The sequence below is a fragment of the Copadichromis virginalis genome, linkage group LG5 (assembly GCF_057382275.1).
Source record: "Copadichromis virginalis isolate Kocher_CV1m ecotype Utaka linkage group LG5, C_Virginalis_male_GT1.1, whole genome shotgun sequence".
Classification (NCBI taxonomy): Eukaryota; Metazoa; Chordata; class Actinopteri; order Cichliformes; family Cichlidae; genus Copadichromis; species Copadichromis virginalis.
In genome coordinates, this window is record NC_140622.1 from 4,913,842 (window position 1) to 4,933,731 (window position 19,890).

Below are 19,890 nucleotides of genomic sequence, written 5' to 3' on the forward strand. Positions count from 1 at the left end.
CATCCACATTACACCAGGGACAGTGCTTCCTGCGAGGCCATCTTCACCACACGAGGGCCTGTGCTGGTGGCCTAAGCAATTCAAATTACACCAGGGCCTCTGTTGCTGGCCAACACCATCCACATTTCACCAGGGCCACTGTTGTTGGCTTAGGCCATCAACATTACACCAGAGACTGTGATGCCGGCTTCTACCATCCACATTACACCAGGGCCTGTGCTACCTGTGAGGCCATCTTTACCCCACCAGGGCCTTTGATGCTCGTTGATGCCATCCACATTAGGGCCTGTGATGCTGGCCGATATCATGCACATTACACCAGGGCCAGTGTTGTTGGATGAGGCCATTCACGTTACACAAGGGCCTGTGGTGCTAGCCAATACCATCCACATTACACATTACGCTGAAGCCATACAATTTACATCAGGGACAGTGCTTCCTGTAAGGCCATCATCAGCACACCAGGGCCTTTGGTGCTGGCCAATACCATCCACATTTCAACAGGGCAGTGTTGTTGGCTCAGGCCATCCACATTACACCACTGCCAGTGCTTCCTGTGATGCCATCATCACCAAACCAGGGCTTGTTTTGCTGGCTGATGCGATCCACAATACACAAGAGCCTGTGCTTCTGGCTGAGGCCATCCACATTACACCAGGGCCTGTGCTACTCGATGATACCATCCACATTTCACCAGGGATTGTGTTGCCGGCTGATGCGTTCCAGAAAACACAAGGGCCTTTACTACTGGCTTCACCACAACAGGGCCTGTGCCACTGGCTGAGGCAGACTACCTTTCACCAGAGCGCATGTTGCCGGCTGAGGCCATCTACATTTCACCAGGGCCTGTCTGCTGTCTGAGGCCATTCACATTACACCAAGGCCTGTGCTTCCTGTGAGGCCATCTTCACCACACCAGGGCCTGTACTGTTGGATGAGGCCATCCACATTACACCAGGCACAATTCTTCCTGTGTGGCAATCATCACCAAACCAGGGCCTGTGGTGCTGGATGAGGCCATCCACATTTCACCAGGGATTGTGTTGCTGGCTGATGCGTTCCACAAAACGCAAGGGCCTTTACTACTGGCTGAGGATATTAACATTACACCAGGGCCTGTGGTGCTGGCCAATATAATCCACATTTCACCAGGGCCACTGTTTTTGGCAAAGGCCATACACATTACACAAGGGACAGTGCTTCCTGTGAGGCCATCTTCACCACACCAGGTCCTCTGCTGCTCGTTGATGCCATCCAGATTACACCTGGGCCTGTGCTGCTGACCGATATCATGCACATTTCACCAGGGTGTGTGGTGCTGACCAATCCCATCCATATTTCACCAGCAACAGAGTTGTTAGATGAGGCCATCCACATTACAACAGGGCCTCTGCTACTGGCTGAGGACATTTACATTTCACCAGGGCCTGTGGTCATGGCTGAGGCCAACTACATTTCATCAGGGCCTGTGGTCATGGCTGAGGACATTCACATTACACCAGGGCCTGTGGTGCTAGCCAATACCATCCACATTACACTAGGGCCAATGTTGTTGGCTGAGGCCATCCAAATTACACCAGGAACAGTACTTCCTGTGAGCCCATCATCACCACACCAGGGCCTTTGGTGCTGGCTGATACCATCCACATTACACAAGGGCCTGTGCTGCTAGCCTTCCATATTACCCAAGGGCCTGTGTTGCTGGCTGATGCCATTCACAATACTCAAGGGCCTGTTCTACTGGCTGATGCCATCTACATTACAGCAGGGCCTGTGGTGCTGGCTAATACCATCGACATTTTTTATTTTTTTTTTAAATCTTTATTTAAAGTAAACAAATCTACATATAAAATGTACATACACATACAATTACATATACAAAACCATGAACACATACAAAAAAGGAGAAACAATGGCTGATGCCATTCACAATAGTCAAGGGCCTGTTCTACTGGCTGATGCCATCTACATTACAGCAGGGCCTGTGGTGCTGGCCAATACCATCGACATTTTACCAAGGCCAGTGTTGTTTGCTGAGGCCATCCACATTACACCAGGGACAGTGCTTCCTGCGAGGCCATCTTCACCACACGAGGGCCTGTGCTGGTGGCCTAAGCCATTCAAATTACACCAGGGCCTCTGGTGCTGGCCAACACCATCCACATTTCACCAGGGCCACTGTTGTTGGCTTAGGCCATCAACATTACACCAGAGACTGTGATGCCGGCTTCTACCATCCACATTACACCAGGGCCTGTGCTTCCTGTGAGGCCATCTTTACCCCACCAGGGCCTTTGATGCTCGTTGATGCCATCCACATTAGGGCCTGTGATGCTGGCCGATATCATGCACATTACACCAGGGCCAGTGGTGTAAGCTAAGGCCATCCACATTACACCAGGGTGTTTGTTGCTTACCATACCATCCACATTACACCAGGTCCTGTGCTGCTGGCTGAGGCCATCCACATTGCACCGGGGCCATGGGGTTGGATGAGGACATTAACATTACACCAGGGACTGTTTTGCTGGCTGAGGCCATCTACATTACAGCAGGGCCTGTGGTGCTGGCTAATACCATCGACATTTTTTATTTTTTTTTAAAATCTTTATTTAAAGTAAACAAATCTACATATAAAATGTACATACACATACAATTACATATACAAAACCATGAACACATACAAAAAAGGAGAAACAATGGCTGATGCCATTCACAATAGTCAAGGGCCTGTTCTACTGGCTGATGCCATCTACATTACAGCAGGGCCTGTGGTGCTGGCCAATACCATCGACATTTTACCAAGGCCAGTGTTGTTTGCTGAGGCCATCCACATTACACCAGGGACAGTGCTTCCTGCGAGGCCATCTTCACCACACGAGGGCCTGTGCTGGTGGCCTAAGCCATTCAAATTACACCAGGGCCTCTGGTGCTGGCCAACACCATCCACATTTCACCAGGGCCACTGTTGTTGGCTTAGGCCATCAACATTACACCAGAGACTGTGATGCCGGCTTCTACCATCCACATTACACCAGGGCCTGTGCTTCCTGTGAGGCCATCTTTACCCCACCAGGGCCTTTGATGCTCGTTGATGCCATCCACATTAGGGCCTGTGATGCTGGCCGATATCATGCACATTACACCAGGGCCAGTGGTGTAAGCTAAGGCCATCCACATTACACCAGGGTGTTTGTTGCTTACCATACCATCCACATTACACCAGGTCCTGTGCTGCTGGCTGAGGCCATCCACATTGCACCGGGGCCATGGGGTTGGATGAGGACATTAACATTACACCAGGGACTGTTTTGCTGGCTGAGGCCATTCACATTGCAGTAGGGCCTGTGCTGCTGGCTGAGGCCACCTATATTTCACGAGGGCCTGTGTTGACAACTGATGCCATCCACAATACACCAGGGCCAGTCATTTCTGTGAGGCCATCTTCACTAGACCAGGGTCTGTGCTGTTTGCTGATGCCATCGAAAATACACCAGGGCCAGTGATTCCTGTGAGGCCATCTTCACCAGACCAGGGCCTGTGCTGCTAGCAATCCAAATTACCCAAGGGCCTGTGTTGCTGGCCGAAAACAACCACATTTCACCAGGGCCTGTGGTGTTGCTGGATGAGGCCATCCACATTACACCAGGGCCTGTGCTACTGGCTGAGGACATTCACATTAGAACATGGCCTGTTGTGCTGGCAAATACCATCCACATTTCACCAGGGCCACTGTTGTTGGCTGAGGCCATACACTTTACATCACGGACAGTGCTTCCTGTGAGGCCATCTTCACCACACCAGGGCCTGTACTTTTGGCTGAGGCCATCCACATTACACCAGGGCCTTTGGTGCTGGCCAATACCACCCACATTTCACCAGGCCCTTTGGTGCTGTCCTAAACCATCCACATTTCACCAGGGCTTGTGTTGCTGGCTGATGACATCCACAACACAGAAGGGCCTGTGATACTGGCTGATGCCATCCACATTACACCAGGGCCAGTGGTGTTGGCTGAGGCCATCCACATTACACAACGTCCTTTGGTGCTGGCCAATACCATCCACATTTCACCAGGGCCAGTGTTGTTGGCTCAGGCCATCCACATTATACCAGGGACAGTGCTTCCTGCGAGGCCATCTTCACCACACGAGGGCCTGTGCTGGTGGCCTAAGCCATTCAAATTACACCAGGGCCTCTGGTGCTGGCCAACACCATCCACATTTCACCAGGGCCACTGTTGTTGGCTTAGGCCATCAACATTACACCAGGTCCTGTGCTACTGGCTGAGGACATTCACATTAGAACATGGCCTGTTGTGCTGGCAAATACCATCCACATTTCACCAGGGCCACTGTTGTTGGCTGAGGCCATACACTTTACATCACGGACAGTGCTTCCTGTGAGGCCATCTTCACCACACCAGGGCCTGTACTTTTGGCTGAGGCCATCCACATTACACCAGGGCCTTTGGTGCTGGCCAATACCACCCACATTTCACCAGGCCCTTTGGTGCTGTCCTAAACCATCCACATTTCACCAGGGCTTGTGTTGCTGGCTGATGACATCCACAACACAGAAGGGCCTGTGATACTGGCTGATGCCATCCACATTACACCAGGGCCAGTGGTGTTGGCTGAGGCCATCCACATTACACAACGTCCTTTGGTGCTGGCCAATACCATCCACATTTCACCAGGGCCAGTGTTGTTGGCTCAGGCCATCCACATTACACCAATGCCAGTGCTTCCTGTAATGCCATCATTACCAAACCCGGCCTGTGTTTCTTGCTGAGGCCATCCACATTACACCAGGGCCTGTGCTACTCGTTGATACCAACCACATTTCACCAGGGCTTGTTTTGCTGGCTGATGCGATCCACAATACACAAGAGCCTGTGCTTCTGGCTGAGGACATTCACATTACACCAGGGCCTGTGGTGCTGGCCAATACCATCCATATTTCACCAGGGCCACTGTTGTTTGCTCAGGCCATACACTTTACACCAGGGACACTGCTTCCTGTGAGGCGATCTTCACCACACCGGGGACTGTACTGTTGGATGAGGCCATCCACATTACACCAGGGCCTGTGCTACTCGATGATACCATCCACATTTCACCAGGGATTGTGTTGTCGGCTGATGCGTTCCAGAAAACACAAGGACCTTTACTACTGGCTTCACCAAAACAGGGCCTGTGGCACTGGCTGAGGCAGACTACCTTTCACCAGAGCGCATGTTGCCGGCTGAGGCCATCTACATTTCACCAGGGCCTGGCTGCTGTCTGAGGCCATTCACATTACACCAAGGCCTGTGCTTCCTGTGAGGCCATCTTCACCACACCAGGTCCTCTGCTGCTCGTTGATGCCATCCAGATTACACCTGGGCCTTGCTGCTGACCGATATCATGCACATTTCACCAGGGTGTGTGGTGCTGACCAATCCCATCCATATTTCACCAGCGACAGAGTTGTTAGATGAGGCCATCCACATTACAACAGGGCCTGTGCTACTGGCTGAGGACATTTACAATTCACCAGGGCCTGTGGTCATGGCTGAGGCCAACTACATTTCATCAGGGCCTGTGGTCATGGCTGAGGACATTCACATTACACCAGGGCCTGTGGTGCTAGCCAATACCATCCACATTACACTAGGGCCAATGTTGTTGGCTGAGGCCATCCAAATTACACCAGGGACAGTACTTCCTGTGAGGCCATCATCACCACACCAGGGCCTTTGGTGCTGGCTGATACCATCCACATTACACAAGGGCCTGTGCTGCTAGCCTTCCATATTACCCAAGGGCCTGTGTTGCTGGCTGATGCCATTCACAATACTCAAGGGCCTGTTCTACTGGCTGATGCCATCTACATTACAGCAGGGCCTGTGGTGCTGGCTAATACCATCGACATTTTTTATTTTTTTTTTAAATCTTTATTTAAAGTAAACAAATCTACATATAAAATGTACATACACATACAATTACATATACAAAACCATGAACACATACAAAAAAGGAGAAACAATGGCTGATGCCATTCACAATAGTCAAGGGCCTGTTCTACTGGCTGATGCCATCTACATTACAGCAGGGCCTGTGGTGCTGGCCAATACCATCGACATTTTACCAAGGCCAGTGTTGTTTGCTGAGGCCATCCACATTACACCAGGGACAGTGCTTCCTGCGAGGCCATCTTCACCACACGAGGGCCTGTGCTGGTGGCCTAAGCAATTCAAATTACACCAGGGCCTCTGTTGCTGGCCAACACCATCCACATTTCACCAGGGCCACTGTTGTTGGCTTAGGCCATCAACATTACACCAGAGACTGTGATGCCGGCTTCTACCATCCACATTACACCAGGGCCTGTGCTTCCTGTGAGGCCATCTTTACCCCACCAGGGCCTTTGATGCTCGTTGATGCCATCCACATTAGGGCCTGTGATGCTGGCCGATATCATGCACATTACACCAGGGCCAGTGGTGTAAGCTAAGGCCATCCACATTACACCAGGTCCTGTGCTGCTGGCTGAGGCCATCCACATTGCACCGGGACCATGGGGTTGGATGAGGACATTAACATTACACCAGGGACTGTCTTGCTGGCTGAGGCCATTCACATTGCAGTAGGGCCTGTGCTGCTGGCTGAGGCCACCTATATTTCATGAGGGCCTGTGTTGACGACTGATGCCATCCACAATACACCAGGGCCAGTAATTTCTGTGAGGCCATCTTCACTAGACCAGGGTCTGTGCTGTTTGCTGATGCCATCGAAAATACACCAGGGCCTGTGCTGCTAGCCATCCAAATTACCCAAGGGCCTGTGTTGCTGGCCGAAAACAACCACATTTCACCAGGGCCTGTGGTGTTGCTGGATGAGGCCATCCACAGTACACAAGGGCCTGTGCTACTGGCTGAGGACATTCACATTACAACATGGCCTGTTGCCATCCACATTACACCAGGGCCATTGGTGTTGGCTGAGGCCATCCACATTACACAACGTCCTTTGGTGCTGGCCAATACCATCCACATTTCACCAGGGCCAGTGTTGTTGGATGAGGCCATCCACATTACACCAGGGACAGTGCTTCCTGTCAGGCCATCATCACCACACCAGGGCATGTGGTGCTGGATAATGCCATCAACATTACACGAGGGCCTGTGCTACTCGTTGATGCCATCCAGATTTCACCAGGGCCAGTGTTGTTGGCTCAGGCCATCCACATTACACCAATGCCAGTGCTTCCTGTGATGCCATCATTACCAAACCAGGGCCTGTGGTGCTGGCTGAGGCCATCCACATTTCACCAGGGCTTGTGTTGCTGGCTGAGCGATCCACAATACACAAGGGCCTGTGCTTCAGGCTGAGGACATTCACATTACACCAGGGCCTGTGGTGCTTGCCAATACCATCCACATTACACCAGGGCCACTGTTGTTGGCTTAGGCCATACACTTTACACCAGGGACACTGCTTCCTGTGAGGCGATCTTCACCACACCAGGGACTGTACTGTTGGATGAGGCCATCCACATTACACCAGGGCCTGTGCTACTCGATGATACCATCCACATTTCACCAGGGATTGTGTTGCTGGCTGATGCTTTCCAGAAAACACAAGGGCCTTTACTACTGGCTGAGGATATTCACATTACACCAGGGCCTGTGGTGCTGGCCAATATAATCCACATTTCACCAGGGCCACTGTTGTTGGCTGAGGCCATACACATTACACAAGGGACAGTGCTTCCTGTGAGGCCATCTTCACCACACAAGGGTCTGTGCTTTTGGTTGAGGCGATCCACATTACATCACGGCCTGTGATGCCGGCTTCTACCATCCACATTACACCAGGGAAAGTGATTGCTGTGTGGCCATCTTCACCCCACCAGGGCCTCTGCTGCTCGTTAATGCCATCCACATTACACCTGGACCTCTGGTGCTGACCGATATCATGCACATTTCACCAGGGCCAGTGGTGTTGGCTAAGGCCATTCACATTACACCAGGGTGTGTGGTGCTGACCAATACCATCCATATTTCACCAGGGACAGAGTTGTTAGATAAGGCCATCCACATTACAACAGGGCCTGTGCTACTGGCTGAGGACATTTACATTTCATCAGGGCCTGTGGTCATGGCTGAGGACATTCACATTACACCAGGGCCTGTGGTGCTGGCTAATACCATCCACATTTCACCTGGGCCAGTGTCGGTAGATGAGGCCATCCACATTACAACAGGCCCTGTGCTACTGGCTGAGGCCATCCACATTATACCACGGCATGTGCTCCTTGTGAGGCTATCGTCAACACACCAGGGCCTGTATTGCTGGCTTAGGCCATCCACATTGCACCAGGGCTAGTGCTCCCTCTGAGGCCAACTTCACGACAGCAGGGCCTGCGCTGCTGTCTGAGGTCATCTACATTTCACAAGAGCCTTTGTTGCTGGCTGATGTGATCCACATTGGAAGGGAGATTCGGCTTCGCACCCTTCATTCACCCGTAGCTAGCCAGGCCCCTGTAACTGGTGCAGCCGAAGATAGCATAGGCCCCGCTAGCTGTTCCCCGGCAGACCCCAAGCAGCTGGGGAAAGAGGGCGGCTGGGTGACGGTGAGGAGGAAGCATAGTCCTAAACAGAAGCCCCAGGTACACCACCATGTGTCTAACTGTTTTTTCCCACTCGGCGACAGGCCCGCCGGGGGTCAAAATCTGGTAATTGGTGATTCTGTTCTCAGACATGTGAAGCTAGAGACACCAGCAACCATAGTCAATTGTCTTCCAGGGGCCAGAGCAGGCGACATTGAAGGAAATGCAAAACTGCTGGCTAAGGATAAACGTAAATTCAGTAAAATCATAATTCACGTCGGCAGTAATGACACCCAGTTACGCCAATCGGAGGTCACTAAAAGCAATATTGAATCGGTGTGCAACTTTGCCAAAACAATGTCAGATTCTGTAGTTTTCTCTGGTCCCCTCCCCAATCAGACCAGGAGTGCTGGCTGTCTGAGTGGTGTCCCAGAAACGATGTGGAATTCATAGATAATTGGCAAACCTTCTGGAGGAAACCTGATCTTGTTAGGAGAGACGGCATCCATCCCACTTTGGATGGAGCAGCTCTCATTTCTAGAAATATGGACAAATTTATTAAACCCCCCAAAATATGACTATCCAGAGTTGGGACCAGGAAGCAGAGTTGCAGTCTTACACGCATCTCTGCAGCTTCTCTCCTCCTGCTACCCCCCCATCTCCTTACACAGAGTTTCTGTCTGCTTTCTCAGACTTTTTATCTGATTTAGTGCTCAGCTCAGATAAAATAATTATTGTGGGTGATTTTAACATCCATGTAGATGCTAAAAATGACAGCCTCAACATGGCATTTAATCTGTTATTAGACTCAATTGGCTTTTCATAAAAAGGAAAAGAACCCACCCACCACTTTAATAATCACACTCTAGATCTTGTTTTAACATATGGCATAGAAACTGAACATTTAACAGTGTTTCCTGAAAACCCTCTCATCATCATGTGATCATTTCCTGATAACATTTACATTTAAAATAATTGATTACACAGCAGTGGAAAGTAGACTTTATCAAAGTAGATGTCTTTCTGAAAGTGCTGTAACTAAATTTAAGAATATAATCCAACCACTGTTATCATCTTCAATGCCCTGTACCAACATAGAGCAGAGCAGCTATCTGAATACTACTCCAACAGAGGTCGATTATCTTGTTAATAATTTCACCTCCTCACTACATACGACTCTGGATACTGTAGCTCCTGTGAAAACTAAGGTCTCAAATCAGAAGTACCTGACTCCGTGGTATAATTCTCAAACACACAGCCTAAAGCAGATGACTCGTAAGCTGGAGAGGAAATGGCGTGTCACAAATCTAGAGGATCATCATTTAGCCTCGAGAAATAGTGTGTTGCTTTATAAGAAAGTCCTCCGCAAAGCCAGAACATCTTACTATTCGTCACTGATTGAAGAAAATAAGAATAACCCCCAGTTTCTCTTCAGCACTGTAGCCAGGCTGACAAAAAGTCAGAGCTCTTTTGAGCCAACCATCCCTTTAACGTTAACTAGGAATGACTTCATGAACTTCTTCACAAATAAAATTCTTATCATTAGAGAAAAAATTACCAATAATCATCCCACAGATGTAATATTATCTACAGCTACTCTTAGTACCATTGATGTTATATTAGACTCTTTTTCTCCAATTGATCTTTCTGAGTTAACTTCAATAATTACTTCCTCCAAGCCATCAACGTGTCTTGTAGACCCCATTCCTACAAAACTGCTCAAAGAAGTCCTGCCATTAATTAATTCTTCAATCTTAAATATGATCAACCTATCTCTAATAATCGGCTATGTACCACAGGCCTTCAAGCTGGCTGTAGTTAAACCTTTACTCAAAAAGCATCTCTAGACCCAGCAGTCTTAGCTAATTATAGGCCAATCTCCAACCTTCCTTTCATATCAAACATCCTTGAAAGAGTAGCTGTCAAACAGCTAACAGATCATCTGCAGAGGAATGGTTTATTTGAAGAGTTTCAGTCAGGTTTCAGAGCTCATCACAGCACAGAAACAGCTTTAGTGAAGGTTACAAATGATCTTCTTATGGCCTCTGACAGTGGACTCATCTCTGTGCTTGTCCTGCTAGACCTTAGTGCAGCATTCGATACTGTCGACCATAATATCCTATTAGAGCGATTAGAACATGCTGTAGGTATTACAGGTACTGCACTGCAGTGGTTTGTATCATATCTATCTAATAGACTCCATTTGTACATGTAAATGGAGAGTCCTCTTCACACACTGAGGTTAATTATGGAGTTCCACAGGTTCAGTGCTGGGACCAATTCTGTTTACACTATACATGCATCATTAAAAGACATAGCATACATTTTCACTGCCATGCAGATGACACCCAGCTCTATCTGTCCATGAAGCCAGATAACACACACCAATTAGTTAAACTGCAGGAATGTCTTAAAGACATAAAGACCTGGATGGCCGCTAACTTTCTGCTTCTTAATTCAGATAAAACTGAGGTTATTGTACTCGGCCCTGAAAAGCCTAGAAATATGGTATCTAACCAGATTCTTACTCTGGATGGCATTACCTTGGCCTCCAGTAACGCTGTGAGGAACCTTGGAGTCATTTTTGACCAGGATATCTCCTTCAACGCACGTATTAAACAAATATGTAAGACTGCGTTCTTCCATTTGCGCAACATCTCTAAAATTAGAAATATCCTGTCTCAGAGTGACGCTGAAAAACTAGTTCACGCATTTATTACTTCCAGGCTGGACTACTGTAATTCATTATTATCAGGATGTCCAAAAAACTCACTGAAAAGCCTTCAGCTAATCCAAAATGCTGCAGCAAGAGTCCTGACAGGGACTAGAAAGAGAGAGCATATTTCTCCTGTTTTGGCTTACCTTCAAACCCAGAATTGAATTCAAAATCCTGCTCCTCACATACAAGGTCTTGAATAATCAGGCCCCATCTTATCTTAATGACCTTGTAGTACCATATCACCCCATTAGAGCACTTAGAGCACTGATCCTGAATCCTCCCGTAGTTATGCTGCGATAGACGTAGGCTGCCGGGGATTCCCATGATGCATTGAGTTTTTCCTTTCCTGTCACCTTTCTCACTCACTATGTATTAATACAGCGGTCCCCAACCCCCGGGCCTCGGTACCGGTCCGTGAATCGTTTGGTACCGGGCCACGAGAGTTGAGAGTTGAGGCTCAGGTTTGAAATGTATGGTTTTCAGGATTTTTATCGTTTTTTTAGCGTTATTTTGTTATCGTTTTTATCGTTAACTCGGTTTTCCTGGGTCTTTTCACGTGTGTTATGAATAAATCTTCTTTTTTATGGTACCGGTACTAGGCCGGTCTGTAAAAATATTGTCGGGCATGAACCGGTCCGTGGCGCTTAGGGACCGCTGTGTTAATAGACCTCTCTGCATTGAATCATATCTGTTATTAACCTCTGTCTCTCTTCCACAGCATGTCTTTTATCCTGTCTTCCTTCTCTTACCCTAACCGGTCGCAGCAGATGGCCCCGCCCCTCCCTGAGCCTGATTCTGCTGGAGGTTTCTTCCTGTTAAAAGGGAGTTTTTCCTTCCCACTGTCACCAAAGTGCTTGCTCATAGGGGGTCATATGATTGTTGGGTTTTTCTCTGTATCTATGAAGCCCCTTGAGGCGACTTTTGTTGTGATTTGGCGCTATATAAATAAAATTGAATTGAATTGAATTACGGACTAAAGCTGGGACATTTGTGGCCCCAGTGCATGTGCCCTATCTGCCTTGTTGGTGTCCTTGATTTTTAAAAGTAAAATGTCTTATTATGCTATAAATAAAGCCAGAGAGTGAAATCTGTGCTGATCCTAATACAAATACCTGAAGACAAAGTGCCTTGGTTGTTTTCGATTGTTCTTTTCATCAGACATAATAACTACTCAGATCTCCTGGACTTCTTTCTTTCTTTCTTTCTTTCTTTCTTTCTTTCTTTCTTTCTTTCTTTCTTTCTTTCTTTCTTTCTTTCTTTCTTTCTTTTCATTCCTGAAGACATGCACATCTTCAGGAACAAAGCTACAACCCAGATGACATTGTCAAAAGTGTCTTTAACTGAGCTTTGAGAAAAGGTGGACTGCTGAATGAAAGTAAGATTTGCATTTGGTTTGGAAATCAAACTCCTTGACCAATACTTAATATTCCTTTTCCATATTTTCTAACACACACACACACACACACACACACACACACACACACACACACACACACACACCAACAGATATTGTGTATATATAAATGGTGAATGCTCATATCGAACATGGGCCAAGTTTCAAATAATGAGGTCAGTATATGTACAAGTAATCCCTGCTCCAAGCACAGAAGTACCACCCACCTGCTATTCAAAACTTCTGAGGAGCAGCCAATAAGACAAAGGTTGGCTCAAAGAGAGGACAGCTAAACTGGCAAATTTCAAATGGAAGATAAATTGAAGGACTGCACCAAGACTCAGTATAGGATAAATAAGCATATTTTCAGCAATGAATCACACAAATTTGCTGTAGTGCACAAATTAAAGTATGGAGCTGGAAATAAACATAATTAGCTCTCTTTAAGGGACTAAAACATCTCTAGATTGTATTTTGAATAGATCATGAGTGGTCCATTTTTTTTGTCATTTGCTATAATAAAATCCCCCTCATAATGTAGTGAAGAGTTGCCAAGGCCATCTATCTGCAGCCGTGGTTTTTAAGATGCGGTACTTTTTAAAATACACACAGTGGGACACTGCCATAGACTGGTGAACTGTACAGGGTGTACCTTGCTCAGTCTGTGACAGCTGCTCCAGCCCTTCATGACCCTTAATCAGATACACCATTAAAAAGGGGGTGGATGGATTGACAGAGGATCAGAGGTATGGTGGACTGTAACTAAATAATTAAATAGAAAAAATTAACTGTAAAAATAAATCTGTTAGGGTGCCTGGGTTCGTTGACCCAAAATTTTGAGTTTTACATTATTATTGAACTTTGATTTTGCCATTATTTATCATTTCTAGTCTTTTGGTTTCTTAGAGTTCTGTCTTCTGGTTTCTGTCTCTGTGTTACATAGTTGTTCTGTCTCCCCCTGTCTGCTGTATCCCTCGTCAAGTCCGCGTTGTCTGTGTTATGTTTCCTGTTTTACTTTGAAAGTCCATGTCTCATGTTAATGTATCTGGATTTGCTTCCCTTGTCTCGCTACCCTTATTTGTCCCAGCTGTGTTTCTCTGTTGTCTCCCATTCCCTGATGGCTCTCTCTGGGTATGTAAGCCCTGAGTTTTCTTTGGTTGCGATCTCCCTCATCCTATGCTGTGTGTTCTGTTTGGCTGCCTGTGTAAGTTTCTTTTGGTATTCTTGCTTTTGTTATATTTGTGTTTAGCGTTAAAGCTGTTTTGAGTTCACACTTTTACCTCCAAGTGTCTGCACATTGGGTCCACAGTTCCTGCCTGCACACAGCACATGACAAAATCATTGTGTAAAAACAAAACGCTGTCTTCTTTATTGACCATTTACCGTCAAACACATTTCAACTATAAGCTTTCATCAGTGCAAACCAAAGCCACATCCCCAGATATAGAACCATGGGAGGTTTAAACACTAATTAGTGTGAATGCTTGAAAAGTTAAATCAGAAGAGCAGGCTGTCTTTACACTGTCACCACGTCCATATAATAAACTCCACAGGCATGAAAAATGAGAATTCAGTAGACATGACATATGTGAGTGAAGTTGGCCCCCCCACCTTCTTCAAATCCAACAAAAGTGGTATCAAACGTTTGTGCTGCAAAAATTGTCGTTTGTGCTGCTATCATTTTAAAGATATTAATCAAAATTTCTAGAGGTCATCAGTGGTCAACCAGCCCCCCCACATTAATTAAATCAAACAATGGGTGTCAATCAACTGTGCTACGTTTGTGCTGGTTTGTGCGGCTTCTGTTTTAAAGATATTAATGAAAATGTAAAGGTCAACCAGCCCCCCCCCCCCCCCCCCCAACACACACACACACATTAATGGAATCGAACAAAATTGATGTCAAACATTTGTGCTACGTTTGTGCTGGTTTGTTCTGCAAAAATTGTTGTTTGTGCTGCTATCATTTTAAAGATATTCAAGAAAATTTGTACAAGTCATCAGAATTCAACCAGCTCCCCCACATTAATGGAATCAAACAAAACTGGTGTCAATCAACTGTGCTGTGTTTGTGCTGGTTTGTGCTGCTAAAATTGTCGTTTGTGCTGCCTCTGTTTTAAAGATATTAATGAAAATGCAAACGTCAAAAGGTCAACCAGCCCCCCCACATCACCCAAATCAAACAAAAGTTGATGTCACAGGTTTGTGCTGCAAAAATTTTTATTTGTGGTGCTATTATTTTAAAGATATTAATAAAATTCCATCCATCCATCCATCCATTTGCTTATCCTTTTAAGGGTCGCAGGGGGTGCTGGAATCTATCCCAGCTGTCATAGGGCAAGAGGCAGGGTACATCCTGGACAGGTTGCCAGTCTGTCACAGGGCCAACACACAGGGACAGACAACCATTCGCACTCACATTCACACCTATGGGCAATTCGGATTAACCAATTAACCTATCACCACAAGCTGCATGTCTTTGGAGAGAGCCCGGAGAGAACCCACGCAAACATGGCGAGAGAACCTGCAAACTCCACACAGAAAGACCCTGACGTGATGGTGGAATTGAACTCAGGACCTTCTTGCTGTGCGGCAACAGTGCTAACCACCGTGCTGCCGTAATAATAACATTAAATAACATTTATGAAGAAATTAAAAGGGGCATGCCAGTAGGTGCGTGTCAGTTTATAATTGGATAAGGTGTTTTGAGCCATTAAGCATGTGAGTGAAGTTGGCCCCCCACCTTCTTCAAATCCAACAAAAGTGGTATCAAACGTTTGTGCTGGTTTGTGCTGCTAAAATTGTCGTTTGTGCTGCCTCTGTTTTAAAGATATTAATGAAAATGTAAAGGTCAAAAGGTCAACCAGCCCCCCCACATTAATGGAATCGAACAAAATTGATGTCAAACGTTTGTGCTGGTTTGTGCTGCAAAAATTTACGTTTGTGCTGCTATCATTTTAAAGAAATCCATACAAATTTCTAGAGGTCATCAGAGGTCAACCAGCCCCCCCACATTAATGGAATCAAACAAAACTGGTGTCAATCAACTGTGCTACGTTTGTGCTGGTATGTGCTGCAAAAATTTACGTTTGTGCTGCTATCATTTTAAAGAAATCCATACAAATTTCTAGAGGTCATCAGAGGTCAACCAGCCCCCCCACATTAATGGAATCAAACAAAACTGGTGTCAATCAACTGTGCTACGTTTGTGCTGGTTTGTGCTGCCTCTGTTTTAAAGATATTAATGAAAATGTAAAGGTCAAAAGGTCAACCAGCCCCCCCACATTAATGGAATCGAACAAAATTGATGTCAAACATTTGTGCTACGTTTGTGCTGGTTTGTGCTGCAAAAATTTACGTTTGTGCTGCTATCATTTTAAAGAAATCCATACAAATTTCTAGAGGTCATCAGAGGTCAACCAGCCCCCCCACATTAATGGAATCAAACAAAACTGGTGTCAATCAACTGTGCTACGTTTGTGCTGGTATGTGCTGCAAAAATTTACGTTTGTGCTGCTATCATTTTAAAGAAATCCATACAAATTTCTAGAGGTCATCAGAGGTCAACCAGCCCCCCCACATTAATGGAATCAAACAAAACTGGTGTCAATCAACTGTGCTACGTTTGTGCTGGTTTGTGCTGCCTCTGTTTTAAAGATATTAATGAAAATGAAAAGGTCAACCAGCCCCCCCACATTAATGGAATCGAACAAAATTGATGTCAAACATTTGTGCTACGTTTGTGCTGGTTTGTGCTGCAAAAATTTACGTTTGTGCTGCTATCATTTTAAAGAAATCCATACAAATTTCTAGAGGTCATCAGAGGTCAACCAGCCCTCCCACATTAATGGAATCAAACAAAACTGGTGTCAATCAACTGTGCTACGTTTGTGCTGGTATGTGCTGCAAAAATTTACGTTTGTGCTGCTATCATTTTAAAGAAATCCATACAAATTTCTAGAGGTCATCAGAGGTCAACCAGCCCCCCCACATTAATGGAATCAAACAAAACTGGTGTCAATCAACTGTACTACGTTTGTGCTGGTTTGTGCTGCCTCTGTTTTAAAGATATTAATGAAAATGTAAAGGTCAAAAGGTCAACCAGCCCCCCCCACATTAATGGAATCGAACAAAATTGATGTCAAACATTTGTGCTACGTTTGTGCTGGTTTGTGCTGCAAAAATTTACGTTTGTGCTGCTATCATTTTAAAGATATTCAAGAAAATTTGTAGAGGTCATCAGAGGTCAACCAGCCCTCCCACATTAATGGAATCAAACAAAACTGGTGTCAATCAACTGTGCTACGTTTGTGCTGGTATGTGCTGCAAAAATTTACGTTTGTGCTGCTATCATTTTAAAGAAATCCATACAAATTTCTAGAGGTCATCACAGGTCAACCAGCCCCCCCACATTAATGGAATCAAACAAAACTGGTGTCAATCAACTGTGCTACGTTTGTGCTGGTTTGTGCTGCAAAAATTGTCGTTTGTGCTGCATCTGTTTTAAAGATATTAATGTAAAGGTCAAAAGGTCAACCAGCCCCCCCACAGTAATGGAATTGAATAAAAGCCTTCAGTTTTCAGGCCCCTCTTCTGTGGAACCAGCTTCCAGTTTGGATTCAGGAGACAGACACTATCTCTACTTTCAAGATTAGGCTTCAAACTTTCCTTTTTGCTAAAGCATATAGTTCGGGCTGGACCAGGTGACCCTGAATCCTCCCTTAGTTATGCTGCAATAGACGTAGGCTGCCGGGGGATTCCCATGATGCATTGAGTTTTTCCTTTCCAGTCACCTTTCTCACTCACTATGTGTTAATAGACCTCTCTGCATTGAATCATATCTGTTATTAACCTCTGTCTCTCTTCCACAGCATGTCTTTTATCCTGTCTTCCTTCTCTTACCCCAACCGGTCGCAGCAGATGGCCGCCCCTCCCTGAGCCTGGTTCTGCTGGAGGTTTCTTCCTGTTAAAAGGGAGTTTTTCCTTCCCACTGTCGCCAAAATGCTTGCTCATAGGGGGTCATATGATTGTTGGGTTTTTCTCTGTATCTATGAAGCACCTTGAGGCGACTTATGTTGTGATTTGGCGCTATATAAATAAAATTGAATTGAATTGAATGTTTCATTAGAGTGGATGTGGCACACTTAATCAAAATGATTTGCCAGTGGGACTGTTTGAGGAAAAAAGCCTCATCGGGTGAGGGATTTCTATGTGCAATCAATGGCACAACTTGTCAAGTCCCAATCCTTGGAAGAAGCAAAGGTCCTAATACGCAGCATTGCTATTGTGGCATTAAGTGAGACAGAAGGCTGTGACAGTTTTGGAAACCCCATTATGTCAGAAGTGTCCAAATCAAATCTGAAAAGAAAAATTGCAGATGAGACTATGTCTGTTTCTGATGACAAGGAAGAAGAAGACATTAGATTGGATCCATGCACAGAAATAAACACCGACTTAAGGCAGTGGGTGGCAGATATTTGTGAGGGGAGCAGGTGCCATGCTGAAGATCATGGTGATCGAGACAATATGCACTATCTACCTGAGCTCGTCCCACACCTAATACCTACCACTCTGGACTGGAGAAATGGTTCCCCTATTTCAGAGCGAAAAACTCACTGCAACTTCAGCTAATGTTGAAGCAGAGTTCAAGAACATTAAACATGGTCTGTTTAAGCATGAAAATCTCCCTATAAGGATAGATAAATTCATTGCATGTCATCTTGGTTTTATTGAAGGGAACATGCGGATCTGTTCTGCAAAACAAATACGAAAAGAAGCAGAGGTTGCCAGACAGGATAGTACAGTGAAGCGTCAGTATCCACACAAAGCCTTTGTGGAGCAGGAAGTGGATGATAACCCCTCTCAGGAGCCCAAAATTGACACAGACATAGACATACAGGAAGGGCACGAAGTACTGCAGTGCATTTCACGTTGATATCAGGCGCCTCCTAAAAAGGGAAAAGAAAAGTTAATTTAACGCAAAGTTTTCAGGTGTCATTCTTTGGGGAGAATACATGTTTATGAAACTGCATGACATCAGACTCTACCAAATTTTGGAGACTTTTCTTTTAAGATACAACCTTTCTGTCTCTTGTGACAGAGAGTCTGTTTCTTAATCATTTGACAAAACCCTACACAGTATTTTAAAATAGTGTTCTCCAGATCAGAGCTGTAATCTATATAGAACATGGGGTTCAAAGCAAGGAAAAATTGTGTTTATCAGTGAAACTTTTAATTTGTGTTAATTTTATCATTAACAATATATGAAATCTTCACCTTAAGGGACTTAATGAATGGTTTCTTCTAAAAATTAGAAATGATTGAGTCATTTCACATCATATGAAAATATTAATTTTTAATACAAATTTGGCCCTACAAAAATGGAAACTCAGTAACAAAGATAATGGAGATTCTCTAAACACGAGCGAATATCACAGTAAAATTGTTGATTGTGATTTACACATTGGATGTATCCTCAGTGATTTGGTACAATTATACAACATTTTATAAGAACTGAACAACTGATGAAACTAATTATAGACCAATCTCCAACCTTCCTTTCATATCAAAAACCTTGAAAGAGTAGTTGTCAAACAGCTAACAGATCATCTGCAGAGGAATGGCTTATTTGAAGAGTTTCAGTCAGGTTTCAGAGTTCATCACGGCACAGAAACAGCTTTAGTGAAGGTTACAAATGATCTTCTTATGGCCTCTGACAGTGGACTCATCTCTGTGCTTGTCCTGCTAGACCTTAGTGCAGCATTCGATACTGTCGACCATAATATCCTATTAGAGCGATTAGAACATGCTGTAGGTGTTACAGGTACTGCACTGCAGTGGTTTGTATCATATCTATCTAATAGACTCCAGTTTGTTCATGTAAATGGAGAGTCCTCTTCACAGACTGAGGTTAATTATGGAGTTCCACAGGGTTCAGTGCTAGGACCAATTCTGTTTACATTATACATGCTTCCCTTAGGCAGCATCATTAGAAGACATAGCATACATTTTCACTGCTATGCTGATGACACCCAGCTCTATCTGTTCATGAAGCCAGGTAACACACACCAATTAGTTAAACTGCAGGAATGTCTTAAAGACATAAAGACCTGGATGGCCGCTAACTTTCTGCTTCTTAATTCAGATAAAACTGAGGTTATTGTACTCAGCCCTGAAAAGCCTA